Here is a 12,571-nt window from a genome sequence, read left to right as displayed (position 1 = left end):
GGGTTTGTAGAAAGGAAGCAGTGCAGCTAAATAGCTCTCTGGTAAGAGCCTTCATCTGTCTTTCGTGATTCACTAACTGTTTTCACGTTCACGTAACTGCTACCCGAACAGGGGAAGGGGCTCTGGCTCCTTAAGTTTGTGGAGGGAAGGCCAAAGACAGGCACCTCCATTTTGTGTTCCTCTGTGCATTCTCTCCTGTGTCCTGATACAGCCCAGTGTTCAAGGATTGCAAAGAGACCTAGGTAAGGAGCCCAAAGATATTTTCTAGTCAAATAGTATTAATTGTTCAAACAGTGTTTGTTTTACTGTGGACTCTCTGTGTTTTTCAGGCAGCTTGGCCTCTTTTAAAGTGGTGTTTGTTTCAAAATCGTTTTTTGCTGTGACTGTGTGAATTCCCTTGCTAGTTTAGTGGCTCCCCCCCCCCCTGCCCCCCTTTTTTTCACCCCTATTCTTAGTAAAAAGACTACATAGATCTTTCAGAGTGTGGTTTTAGGAGACTGTTTTTTAATCTGTTTGTGTGATTTAAATTGTGCTTAAAAGCTGTCTGCCCCCCTGTCTTTTTTGCCTTAAAAAGCCCGATTTTTAGAGTGTGCGCCCAGAACTATTGCAGTGTTTGTCTCTTAAACAATCTCCCCCTTACCTGAAAAGTAGACTCTGCTAGCTTGAAAGTGTGGATTCAGCCTGTCTGTATCCAAGGAGATACTGAATAGAGCACCAGTAGCCTCCCCCAGGCCCCAGGGACTGGACTTAGCTGATTGGCTCCCTGAGTCTCTGCTGCACCTGAGACCCGCCCCCCCCCCCCACCTGCTCTGGCTCCTTAAGTTTGTGGAGGGAAGGCCAAAGACAGGCACCTCCATTTTGTGTTCCTCTGTGCATTCTCTCCTGTGTCCTGATACAGCCCAGTGTTCAAGGATTGCAAAGAGACCTAGGTAAGGAGCCCAAAGATATTTTCTAGTCAAATAGTATTAATTGTTCAAACAGTGTTTGTTTTACTGTGGACTCTCTGTGTTTTTCAGGCAGCTTGGCCTCTTTTAAAGTTGTGTTTTGTTTCAAAATCGTTTTTTGCTGTGACTGTGTGAATTCCCTTGCTAGTTTAGTGGCTCCCCCCCCCCTGCCCCCCTTTTTTTCACCCCTATTCTTAGTAAAAAGACTACATAGATCTTTCAGAGTGTGGTTTTAGGAGACTGTTTTTTAATCTGTTTGTGTGATTTAAATTGTGCTTAAAAGCTGTCTGCCCCCCTGTCTTTTTTGCCTTAAAAAGCCCGATTTTTAGAGTGTGCGCCCAGAACTATTGCAGTGTTTGTCTCTTAAACAATCTCCCCCTTACCTGAAAAGTAGACTCTGCTAGCTTGAAAGTGTGGATTCAGCCTGTCTGTATCCAAGGAGATACTGAATAGAGCACCAGTAGCCTCCCCCAGGCCCCAGGGACTGGACTTAGCTGATTGGCTCCCTGAGTCTCTGCTGCACCTGAGATTCGCCCCCCCCCCCCCACCTGCTCTGGCTCATTAAGTTTGTGGAAGGAAGGCCAAAGACAGGCACCTCCATTTTGTGTTCCTCTGTGCATTCTCTCCTGTGTCCTGATACAGCCCAGTGTTCAAGGATTGCAAAGAGACCTAGGTAAGGAGCCCAAAGATATTTTCTAGTCAAATAGTATTAATTGTTCAAACAGTGTTTGTTTTACTGTGGAGTCTCTGTGTTTTTCAGGCAGCTTGGCCTCTTTTAAAGTGGTGTTTGTTTCAAAATCGTTTTTTGCTGTGACTGTGTGAATTCCCTTGCTAGTTTAGTGGCTCCCCCCCCCATGCCCCCCTTTTTTTCACCCCTATTCTTAGTAAAAAGACTACATAGATCTTTCAAAGTGTGGTTTTAGGAGACTGTTTTTTAATCTGTTTGTGTGATTTAAATTGTGCTTAAAAGCTGTCTGCCCCCCTGTCTTTTTTGCCTTAAAAAGCCCGATTTTTAGAGTGTGCGCCCAGAACTATTGCAGTGTTTGTCTCTTAAACAATCTCCCCCTTACCTGAAAAGCAGACTCTGCTAGCTTGAAAGTGTAGATTCAGCCTGTCTGTATCCAAGGAGATACTGAATAGAGCACCAGTAGCCTCCCCCAGGACCCAGGGACTGGACTTTAGTTAACTTGCTCCTTATATAGGTTCCTCGTGGTTGTTGCATATGCTGTTATGATAGGTTCTTTTGGGAGATGGTGTTTCATTGGTTGCTAGCTCCAGGGATGCATTTATGATTGGTGGATAGGGCTGGGATTCTGATTGGCTGTTGGTTCTAGGGCTGTGATTGGTGGATAGGGCTGGGATTCTGATTGGCTGTTGGTTCTAGGGCTGTGATTGGTGGATAGGGCTGGGATTCTGATTGGCTGTTGGTTCTAGGGCTGTGATTGGTGGATAGGGCTGGGATTCTGATTGGCTGTTGGTTCTAGGGCTGTGATTGGTGGATAGGGCTGGGATTCTGATTGGCTGTTGGTTCTAGGGCTGTGATTGGTGGATAGGGCTAGGATTCTGATTGGCTGTTGGTTTCTAGGGCTGGGGCTGTGATTGGGGGTCAGGAAATAGGGCTGTGACTGGTGATTAGGGCTGGGTCTCCCACTAATTGGCTAAATTAGGGTTTAAAAATCGGATTGGCTAGGGTTAGGACCAGCTTCTTATTGGCCAGTAGGGCTATAAAAGGCTAGGATTCAGGGCGTCTGAGCCCGGGCGTCGAGGCAAAGGGCGGAGAGGACAAGGGCAGCTGTCTGTTTGGGTCTGTTCGGGACAGGTAGGGACTAGGGCCAGAAATGCTGCCCAATTCCCATTCTCATTCCACCAAAAATGGTTTCTGCCCCAACACATCCCTCAACATGCAAACACAATATCTGCAAAGATATCCAACTCATGCATCACAAACTGATTACAGACATAATGCATTGCCCCACCACCCAACACAATACCCTACATACAACACATATACACATACACCCCATAACTACTACAGTCAAACACCTTCATACTCACAGCAAACACTCCTCTGTCCCCTCCCACTAACACTACCTGCCACCGCCCACACAATACAAAACTACAACATACAACTCTCTCAGTTTCAGTCTCCCAGATACACACTCTCTACACATACTAACCAAAAACACTATCCGCTGTTCGCTTCACACAGACCGCCTGAACTCATAACAATGCCAAAACCCTGCCTTCAAACACATCATCTACACACACTCTTCCGCTCTGCTCACCAATTACACACAACCATACAATTCCCACATTTCAGTCCACCACACATATTACCTCTTCCAGTAATCTCAACTAATACTTATCTCCCTGACACACATCCATCACCTCATATACACCTCATACATTCATCTCCAAAACACATCAACACCCCATCTAACACTCAAATTCCACTTAACAGCACTAACTCGCATACAAGTCCCTCACCAAAAACAACTACACCAATAACCCCTCTCATTATTCCACAAAAACAATACCAACCACAAACATCAGCACATCAAAGCAACACAAACTTACATTACACTCTTCATCATACCCACTCTCACCCCCAAGACTACACACAGGATACAAATTCCACCCTATCTCCACCCCTACCCCCCCACTCTTCACAAACACCTACCACAAGCACCCCATCCCAGCAACCTTCATTCAGTCGCCTCTCCTCCATTGCACAATTTAGAGCCTTACATCATGATCCACATGCTCCTCCCCCACCCCTAACCCATACTCCTTCCACACTAAACAAACGCAAACATAATAAAAAACATGCCACTCATAGCAACCTCGCATCCCCTTGTTTGTTTCATAATAAAACTACCCTACAAAAAACACTACACTCCTCATGGCTCTCTCAGCCACCAAGTTCACCACCCACACACACAGACCCAACAAAATGCCTCCTTAACCTGCTGGAAGAGGAACACTATGTTGCAAAGAAAGACTATTGTGAGCCTCAAACAGTCAACACAACTAGCAACACTCCTGCTTCAAGCTCACATTATACTACTTACCCTTCTACTAAACAAAACAACACTACCACTAACACACCCTATCTAAACTGCCAGCTCATAAATGCTCGATCACTCTCAAAAAACAAGCACCACATCTACGACCTGCTCACAGACACACAACCTGACTTACTATTCATTACGGAAACCTGGTTGGGAGATGACATGGCACCAGTATTGCACGAAGCCCTTCCTCCAGGCTATCAAACCATCACACAAAACCGTATAGGCAAGAGAGGAGGTGGACTAGCTATTATATTCAAACAGGCAATAAACCTCAGTAAAACAGACAACATCTCCATACAAGGTTGTGAAGCCCTCCTTACCAGATGCCACCCTACTCCAACTTCCACCTGTAACTTTCTCCTCCTTTACAGACCTCCACCTAACAACTCCACTTTCCCAGATGCCTTTCTTGACATAGTCTCAAACCTTATTACACTATACTCCAATCTATGCATTCTTGGGGATCTAAACATTTGGTTTGACAAACCCAATATGCCCCATCCAAAAGCTATCACCACTGGCCTACTCGCATTGAATCTACATCAGATTGTACACAATCCCACACACATCGCTGGTCACATCCTAGATGTCATTTTTGCTAAGCCTGAACTTGTTACTATTCATAGCAACACACCAACCACCTGGTCAGACCACCATCTGATAACTTTCCGACAGACAACTCCACAAATCAACACACCCCACAACCACCTACATACATACACCTATCGACCATGGAGAAAACTCAATTTGGATCACTTAGAAACACAACTAACAGCAAAGACAGATCTAGATACAATCAATTCTGTACCTAAACTTTATGAGTGGCTACAGGAAGCTTTTGATGTCCTAATACCACTCAGAAAAACTAAACATGACAAAAGAAAACCAACACCTTGGAGAAACACAGAACTTAAAAAGATTAAAAAACAAATCAGAAAGTTGCAGCGGACCTGGCTCAAAACAAACAACAGTCAAGACAAACTGCAGCTACACAAACTTAACAGGATATACAAATCATCAATCAAAAAAGCTAAAAAAAGATACTACTCAGACAGAATTCTAAATGCTCAATCTACAACCAAGGAATTTTACAAAATTCTCAATGAATTTCGAAAACCCACATGCATGGAAGGAAGTCATCCCACCACTCAAGATTTCACAAACAAATTGGCAACTCACTACACAACCAAGGCAGACACACTGGACTCCTATTTAAAACAGAAGAAAACCATCAGCACCAACCCCTTTACTAAAATACCCTTTAAGAATAAACCATCCCAACCTCTACAGTCCTTCAAACAAATATCCCAGGATGAATTTATGGATTTGGTCAAAGCAAGCAGACCTTCTGGTTGCCCTTCTGACCCTTGCCCACCACAGATCTTCAAGAACATCCTGCTATCTTCTTCCGCTGCCACACCTGTAAGAAGAATCATCAACAACTCTTTAACTTCAGGAACCTTTCCTACAGACCTGAAAAAGGCATACATACGACCATTATTAAAGAAAACAAATCTAGACCCGCAAGACCCAAACAACTACAGACCTATCACAAATGGACCTTTCCTGGGCAAATTGATAGAAAGAGCAGCATTCGCCCAGATGTCACAATTCATTGAAGACAACTCTATACTTTCAGACTTCCAAACTGGATTCCGCCCAGGAAGAAGCACTGAATCGGCACTCATGGCAATCTGGGACGATCTTAAAAACACAGTTGACCGAAATGGAGTTGCTGCACTACTTCTCTTGGACCTCTCAGGTGCCTTTGATACAGTTGACCATGACACCCTAACTCAAAGACTCCACGAAGCCGGCATACAAGGGATTGCGCTCGACTGGATTACTTCCTATCTCCAAAAAAGAGCAAATATCATCCACTCACCCCCCTTCTCATCCGAACCCTACCTCACAAAAACAGGGGTCCCCCAAGGGTCAATCATCTCACCTTTGCTTTTTAACATCTACATGATATCTTTACCAGAACTGATCAATGATTTCCATCTCACATGCTACAACTATGCAGATGACACACAAATACTACTTCAATTAGAAGACCCCAAAAACATTGAAAACTCTCAAATCTTCAGTTGCCTCAGAGCCATTGATCAGTGGATGACCTGGAGCCATCTCAAACTAAATACCTCCAAAACTGAAATACTCACATGTGGTGACTGGAAACATTATGACCCTCTGTGCGGCTGGCCTGACGATCTCGGACCACCTCCTCAATTATCCAAGGAAGTGAAAAACCTAGGAATCACCATGGATTCCAAACTAACTATGAATGCCCAAGTAGACAAATTAGCACGCACAAGCTTCATCACCTTAAAGACTTTACGACGCATTTTCCCTCACCTCGGATTTCCACACAAGGTGCAAGCTACTATCTCACTTGTATTATCCAAACTGGATTATGCCAATAGCCTCTACCATGGATCATCTCTATCTGTTATGAAAAAACTACAACGTATCCAGAATTCCGCAGCCAGGCTACTACTACATATAAAGCCGCAAGCCCACATCTCCCCTGCCTTGAGAGCACTACACTGGCTACCCGTTGCCAGAAGATGCACTTTCAAATCAAATCAAATCAAATCATTAACATTTATAAAGCGCGCTACTCACCCGTGCGGGTCTCAAGGCGCTAGGGGGGAAAGGGGGGGTTATCGCTGCTCGAACAGCCAAGTCTTTAGGAGTCTCCGGAAAGCGGAGTGGTCCTGGGTGGTCCTGAGGCTGGTGGGGAGGGAGTTCCAGGTCTTGGCCGCCAGGAAGGAGAAAGATCTCCCACCCGCCGTGGAGCGGCGGGTGCGAGGGACGGCAGCAAGTGCGAGGCCAGCGGAGCGGAGGGGGCGGGTGGGGACGTAGAAGCTGAGGCGTCTGTTGAGGTATTCCGGTCCCTTGTTGTGGAGGGCTTTGTGTGCGTGGGTGAGAAGACGGAAGGTGATCCTTTTGCTGACTGGGAGCCAATGCAGGTGTCTCAGGTGTGCGGAGATGTGGCTGTTGCGGGGTACGTCGAGGATGAGGCGGGCCGAGGCGTTTTGGATGCGTTGCAGGCGGTTTTGGAGTTTGGCGGTGGTCCCGGCGTAGAGGGTGTTGCCGTAGTCCAGGCGACTCGTGACAAGGGCATGGGTCACGGTTTTTCTGGTGTCGGCGGGGATCCAGCGGAAGATCTTGCGGAGCATGCGGAGAGTGAGGAAGCAGGCGGAGGACACGGCGTTGACTTGCTTGGTCATGGTGAGAAGAGGGTCCAAGATGAAGCCGAGGTTGCGGGCGTGGTCTGCGGGGGTCGGTGCGGTGCCGAGGGCCGTGGGCCACCAGGAGTCGTCCCAGGCGGACGGGGTGTTGCCGAGGATGAGGACTTCCGTTTTTTCAGAGTTCAGCTTTAGGCGGCTGAGCCTCATCCAATCTGCGACGTCCTTCATACCCTCTTGTAGGTTGGTCTTGGCGCTGGCGGGGTCCTTGGTGAGGGAGAGTACAAGTTGGGTGTCGTCGGCGTAGGAGGTGATGATGATGTCGTGCTTGCGTACGATGTCGGCGAGGGGGCTCATGTAGACATTGAAGAGTGTCGGGCTGAGCGATGAGCCTTGAGGTACGCCGCAGATGATCTTGGTGGGTTCTGAGCGAAACGGAGGGAGGTAAACTCTTTGGGAGCGGTTAGCGAGGAAGGAGGCGATCCAGTCCAGGGCCTGGCCTTGGATCCCGGTGGAGCGTAGGCGGGTGATTAGGGTGCGGTGACAGACGGTGTCAAAGGCAGCCGAGAGGTCGAGGAGAATGAGGGCGACTGTTTCACCGTTGTCCATCAGGGTTCTGATGTCGTCTGTGACTGAGATGAGGGCGGTTTCCGTGCTGTGGTTGGTTCGGAATCCGGTTTGTGAAGGGTCGAGCAGGTTGTTGTCTTCCAGGAAGGTGGTCAGCTGTTTGTTGACGGTCTTTTCTATTACCTTGGCTGGGAAAGGTAGAAGAGAGATGGTGCGGAAGTTTTTCAGGTTGCTTGGGTCAGCCGTAGGTTTCTTTAGTAGGGCGTTGACTTCAGCGTGCTTCCAGCATTCGGGGAAGGTAGCAGAAGAAAAAGAAGAGTTGATGACGGTCTGGAGGTGCGGGGCGATGATGTCGTCGGCTTTGTTAAAGATGAAGTGCGGGCAGGGGTCCGAAGGGGCGCCGGAGTGGATAGAGTTCATGATGGATTTGGTTTCTTCCGTGTTGATGTGGGTCCAGTTGTTGAGGGTGATGTCCGGGGAAGCGGGTTCAGTGGTGTATGGTTGGGTCTGGTGTCCGAAGCTGTCGTGGAGGTCGCTGATCTTGCGATGGAAGAAAGTGGCGAGGGATTCGCACAAATCCTGTGAGGGCGTGGCGGCGTTGGCGCTGGCGCTGGGGTTGGAGAACTCTTTGACGATGCTGAAGAGTTCTCTGCTGTTGTGGCTGTTTTTGTCTAGTCTGTCGGTGAAAAAGTTCCTTTTGGCAGTGCGGATCAGGTGGTGGTGTTCGCGTGTAGCGTTCTTGAGGGCGGTCATGTTGTCTGCGGTGTGGTCCTTGCGCCAGGCCTTCTCAAGGGCACGACAAGTTTTCTTTGATTCTTTGAGGGTGTCAGAGAACCAGAGAGGTTTTTTGGTGTTGGTCTGTCGATGCGTGCGTTTGAGGGGAGCAAGGTTGTCAGCGCAGTTGGAGATCCAGTTTGTGAGGTTGAGAGCTGCGTCGTTGGGGTCGGTGGTGAGGGTGGGTTGGTTGGCGGCGAGAGCGGAGAAGAGTTGCTCTTCAGGGATCTTGTTCCACTGTCGACGAGGGGTGGGTTGAGTGCGGAGGTGGGAGGTCTCGCGTCGGAATGTGAAGTGGACGCAGCTGTGGTCGGTCCAGTGTAGGGCAGAGGTGTGGCTGAAGAAGACGTGTTTGCTGGCGGAGAAGATAGGGTCGAGCGTGTGTCCGGCGATGTGGGTGGCGGTGTTCACCAGTTGTTTGAGGCCGAGGTTGGCGAGGTTGTCGAGCAGGGTGGTGGTGTTGGGGTCGTTGTTTTGTTCCAGATGGAAGTTGAGGTCGCCTAGGAGGATGTAGTCCGGTGAGGCGAGGGCGTGCGGGGAGATGAAGTCGGCGATGGCGTCGCTGAAAGAGGCGCGAGGTCCGGGAGGACGGTAGACGAGGGATCCTCTGAGGGTGGTCCTTGGGTCGGTGCGAATCTGAAAATGCAGGTGTTCAGCGGCGAGGGGGGGGTCTTCGGTGGAGGTGGTGACGCTGATGGAGTCTTTGAAGATGATGGCGACACCTCCTCCTACTTGGTTGGTGCGGTCTTTTCTGGAGATCTTGTAGCCTTCGGGGATGGCGGGTAGCGATGTCTGGAGCAGAGGAGGCGTTCATCCATGTCTCCGTGATGAAGGCGACGTCCGGGGCTGTGGAGTCCAGGAGGTCCCAAAGTTCAACGGCGTGCTTGTGGACGGAACGAGCGTTGATCAGGATGCACTTGAGGTGGTTGATGGCGCGTGGGCTTGTGGTCGTGGTAGTTGCGTGGTGGAAGATGCGTTTGCAGGAGTTGCAGGCGAAGGGTCCATGGGTGCGTTTGGGGTGAGCTAGGAAGCAGGTTTTGGAGCGCCCTGGGTTGAGGGCGTGGAGGGTGGTGGGGTCGTAGCGGATCAGCGGGGCTTGGGGGAGCTGGGGACCAGGGGTCGTGGCGCTGGGCGCGGGCCAGGCGCGGACGGGCGCAGACGGGCTTGCCTCTGGTGCGCCTCCGGCGCGCCAGCGGCGTCCCCGCTGCGCGCGCCCGCTGCGCAATCGCGCAGCGGCCGCCATAAGAGGTAGGAGGGGGGGGAGGGGTCAGCTGGGGGCGAATGGGAGCTGGGGGGCGGGGGCGTGCAGGAGGTCGCGGCGGGAAAGCGCGAGGGAGGGGGGTGGACAGGTAGAGTGAGAGGAGCTGGGGGAGGGGGTTTAGGGTGGAGGAGGGTGAGTGTTAGGAGGTTTGGAGATTAGGGAGAGAGATAGGAGTAGGGTTGTGAAGATAGGGGAGGGGGGGTTGTAGAGGTGGGTGAGGGAGAGAGGTAGAGTGAGAGGATAGGGAGATAGGTAGTAGAGGGGGTGGCGGGAGGGGGGGAGAGATAGAGAAATAGATAGAGAAAATAGATAGAGAAGTCGATAGATAGGGAAATAGATAGATAGACAGATAGGTAGGTAGGAGGAGGTGGAGAGTGGGGGAGTTAGATAGTGAGATAGGGAGCTAGAGAGATAGGAAGATAGGAGGAGTGAGGGAGGTAGATAGCGAACGGGTTAGCTAGGGGTGAGAGAGGGGGAGGCGAGTGAGGGAGGGGGATGAGGAAGGAGCAGGAGGGCAGGCTCGGGGGAAGAAGACGGAGGAGGTAGAAGAGCCGAAGACAGGAGAACAGAAGACAGAAGAACAGAAGACAGAAGAACAGAAGAACAGAAGAACAGAAGAACAGAAGACAGAAGCACAGAAGATCGGAAGAGCAGAAGAACAGAGAAGAACAGAGAAGAACAGAGAAGAACCGAGAAGAAGAACACAGAAGCACCGAGAAGAACAGAGAAGAAGAACACAGAAGACCGGAAGAACACAGAAGAACAGAAGGGAAGAACAGAAGAACAGAAGAGAAGAACAGAAGAACACCGAAGAAGATTGCAGAGGGGGAGCGAGGAGGAAGAGACAGAGAGGAGGAAAAGAAGCAGGAGCAGGAGAGAAGGTGAGTGGCGCGGGGCAGGGCGAGGGGCTGGGAGGAGGGGGGTACTTACAGTTAGGTGGGTCTCAGGAACACAGGAACTCGGGAACTTGGAGGAGCTGCAGCGGCAGGGGGAGCTACCTACCCTTGGGTCAAGGGTCGCTACCACTGTCGCGCAGCGGCCGCCATAAGAGGTAGGAGGGGGGGGAGGGGTCAGCTGGGGGCGAATGGGAGCTGGGGGGCGGGGGCGTGCAGGAGGTCGCGGCGGGAAAGCGCGAGGGAGGGGGGGGACAGGTAGAGTGAGAGGAGCTGGGGGAGGGGGTTTAGGGTGGAGGAGGGTGAGTGTTAGGAGGTTTGGAGATTAGGGAGAGAGATAGGAGTAGGGTTGTGAAGATAGGGGAGGGGGGGTTGTATTGGTGGGTGAGGGAGAGAGGTAGAGTGAGAGGATAGGGAGATAGGTAGTAGAGGGGGTGGCGGGAGGGGGGGAGAGATAGAGAAATAGATAGAGAAAATAGATAGAGAAGTCGATAGATAGGGAAATAGATAGATAGACAGATAGGTAGGTAGGAGGAGGTGGAGAGTGGGGGAGTTAGATAGTGAGATAGGGAGCTAGAGAGATAGGAAGATAGGAGGAGTGAGGGAGGTAGATAGCGAACGGGTTAGCTAGGGGTGAGAGAGGGGGAGGCGAGTGAGGGAGGGGGATGAGGAAGGAGCAGGAGGGCAGGCTCGGGGGAAGAAGACGGAGGAGGTAGAAGAGCCGAAGACAGGAGAACAGAAGACAGAAGAACAGAAGACAGAAGAACAGAAGAACAGAAGAACAGAAGACAGAAGAACAGAAGACAGAAGCACAGAAGATCGGAAGAGCAGAAGAACAGAGAAGAACAGAGAAGAACAGAGAAGAAGAACACAGAAGCACCGAGAAGAACAGAGAAGAAGAACACAGAAGACCGGAAGAACACAGAAGAACAGAAGGGAAGAACAGAAGAACAGAAGAGAAGAACAGAAGAACACCGAAGAAGATTGCAGAGGGGGAGCGAGGAGGAAGAGACAGAGAGGAGGAAAAGAAGAAGGAGCAGGAGAGAAGGTGAGTGGCGCGTGGCAGGGCGAGGGGCTGGGAGGAGGGGGGTACTTACAGTTAGGTGGGTCTCAGGAACACAGGAACTCGGGAACTTGGAGGAGCTGCAGCGGCAGGGGGAGCGACCTACCCTTGGGTCAAGGGTCGCTACCACTGTCGCGCAGCGGCCGCCATAAGAGGTAGGAGGGGGGGGGAGGGGTCAGCTGGGGGCGAATGGGAGCTGGGGGGCGGGGGCGTGCAGGAGGTCGCGGCGGGAAAGCGCGAGGGAGGGGGGTGGACAGGTAGAGTGAGAGGAGCTGGGGGAGGGGGTTTAGGGTGGAGGAGGGTGAGTGTTAGGAGGTTTGGAGATTAGGGAGAGAGATAGGAGTAGGGTTGTGAAGATAGGGGAGGGGGGGTTGTAGAGGTGGGTGAGGGAGAGAGGTAGAGTGAGAGGATAGGGAGATAGGTAGTAGAGGGGGTGGCGGGAGGGGGGGAGAGATAGAGAAATAGATAGAGAAAATAGATAGAGAAGTCGATAGATAGGGAAATAGATAGATAGACAGATAGGTAGGTAGGAGGAGGTGGAGAGTGGGGGAGTTAGATAGTGAGATAGGGAGCTAGAGAGATAGGAAGATAGGAGGAGTGAGGGAGGTAGATAGCGAACGGGTTAGCTAGGGGTGAGAGAGGGGGAGGCGAGTGAGGGAGGGGGATGAGGAAGGAGCAGGAGGGCAGGCTCGGGGGATGAAGACGGAGGAGGTAGAAGAGCCGAAGACAGGAGAACAGAAGACAGAAGAACAGAAGACAGAAGAACAGAAGACAGAAGAACAGAAGAACAGAAGAACAGAA

Source organism: Pleurodeles waltl, chromosome 2_2, assembly GCF_031143425.1.
Source record: "Pleurodeles waltl isolate 20211129_DDA chromosome 2_2, aPleWal1.hap1.20221129, whole genome shotgun sequence".
Lineage (NCBI taxonomy): Eukaryota > Metazoa > Chordata > Amphibia > Caudata > Salamandridae > Pleurodeles > Pleurodeles waltl.
This window is presented reverse-complemented; position numbering follows the sequence as displayed.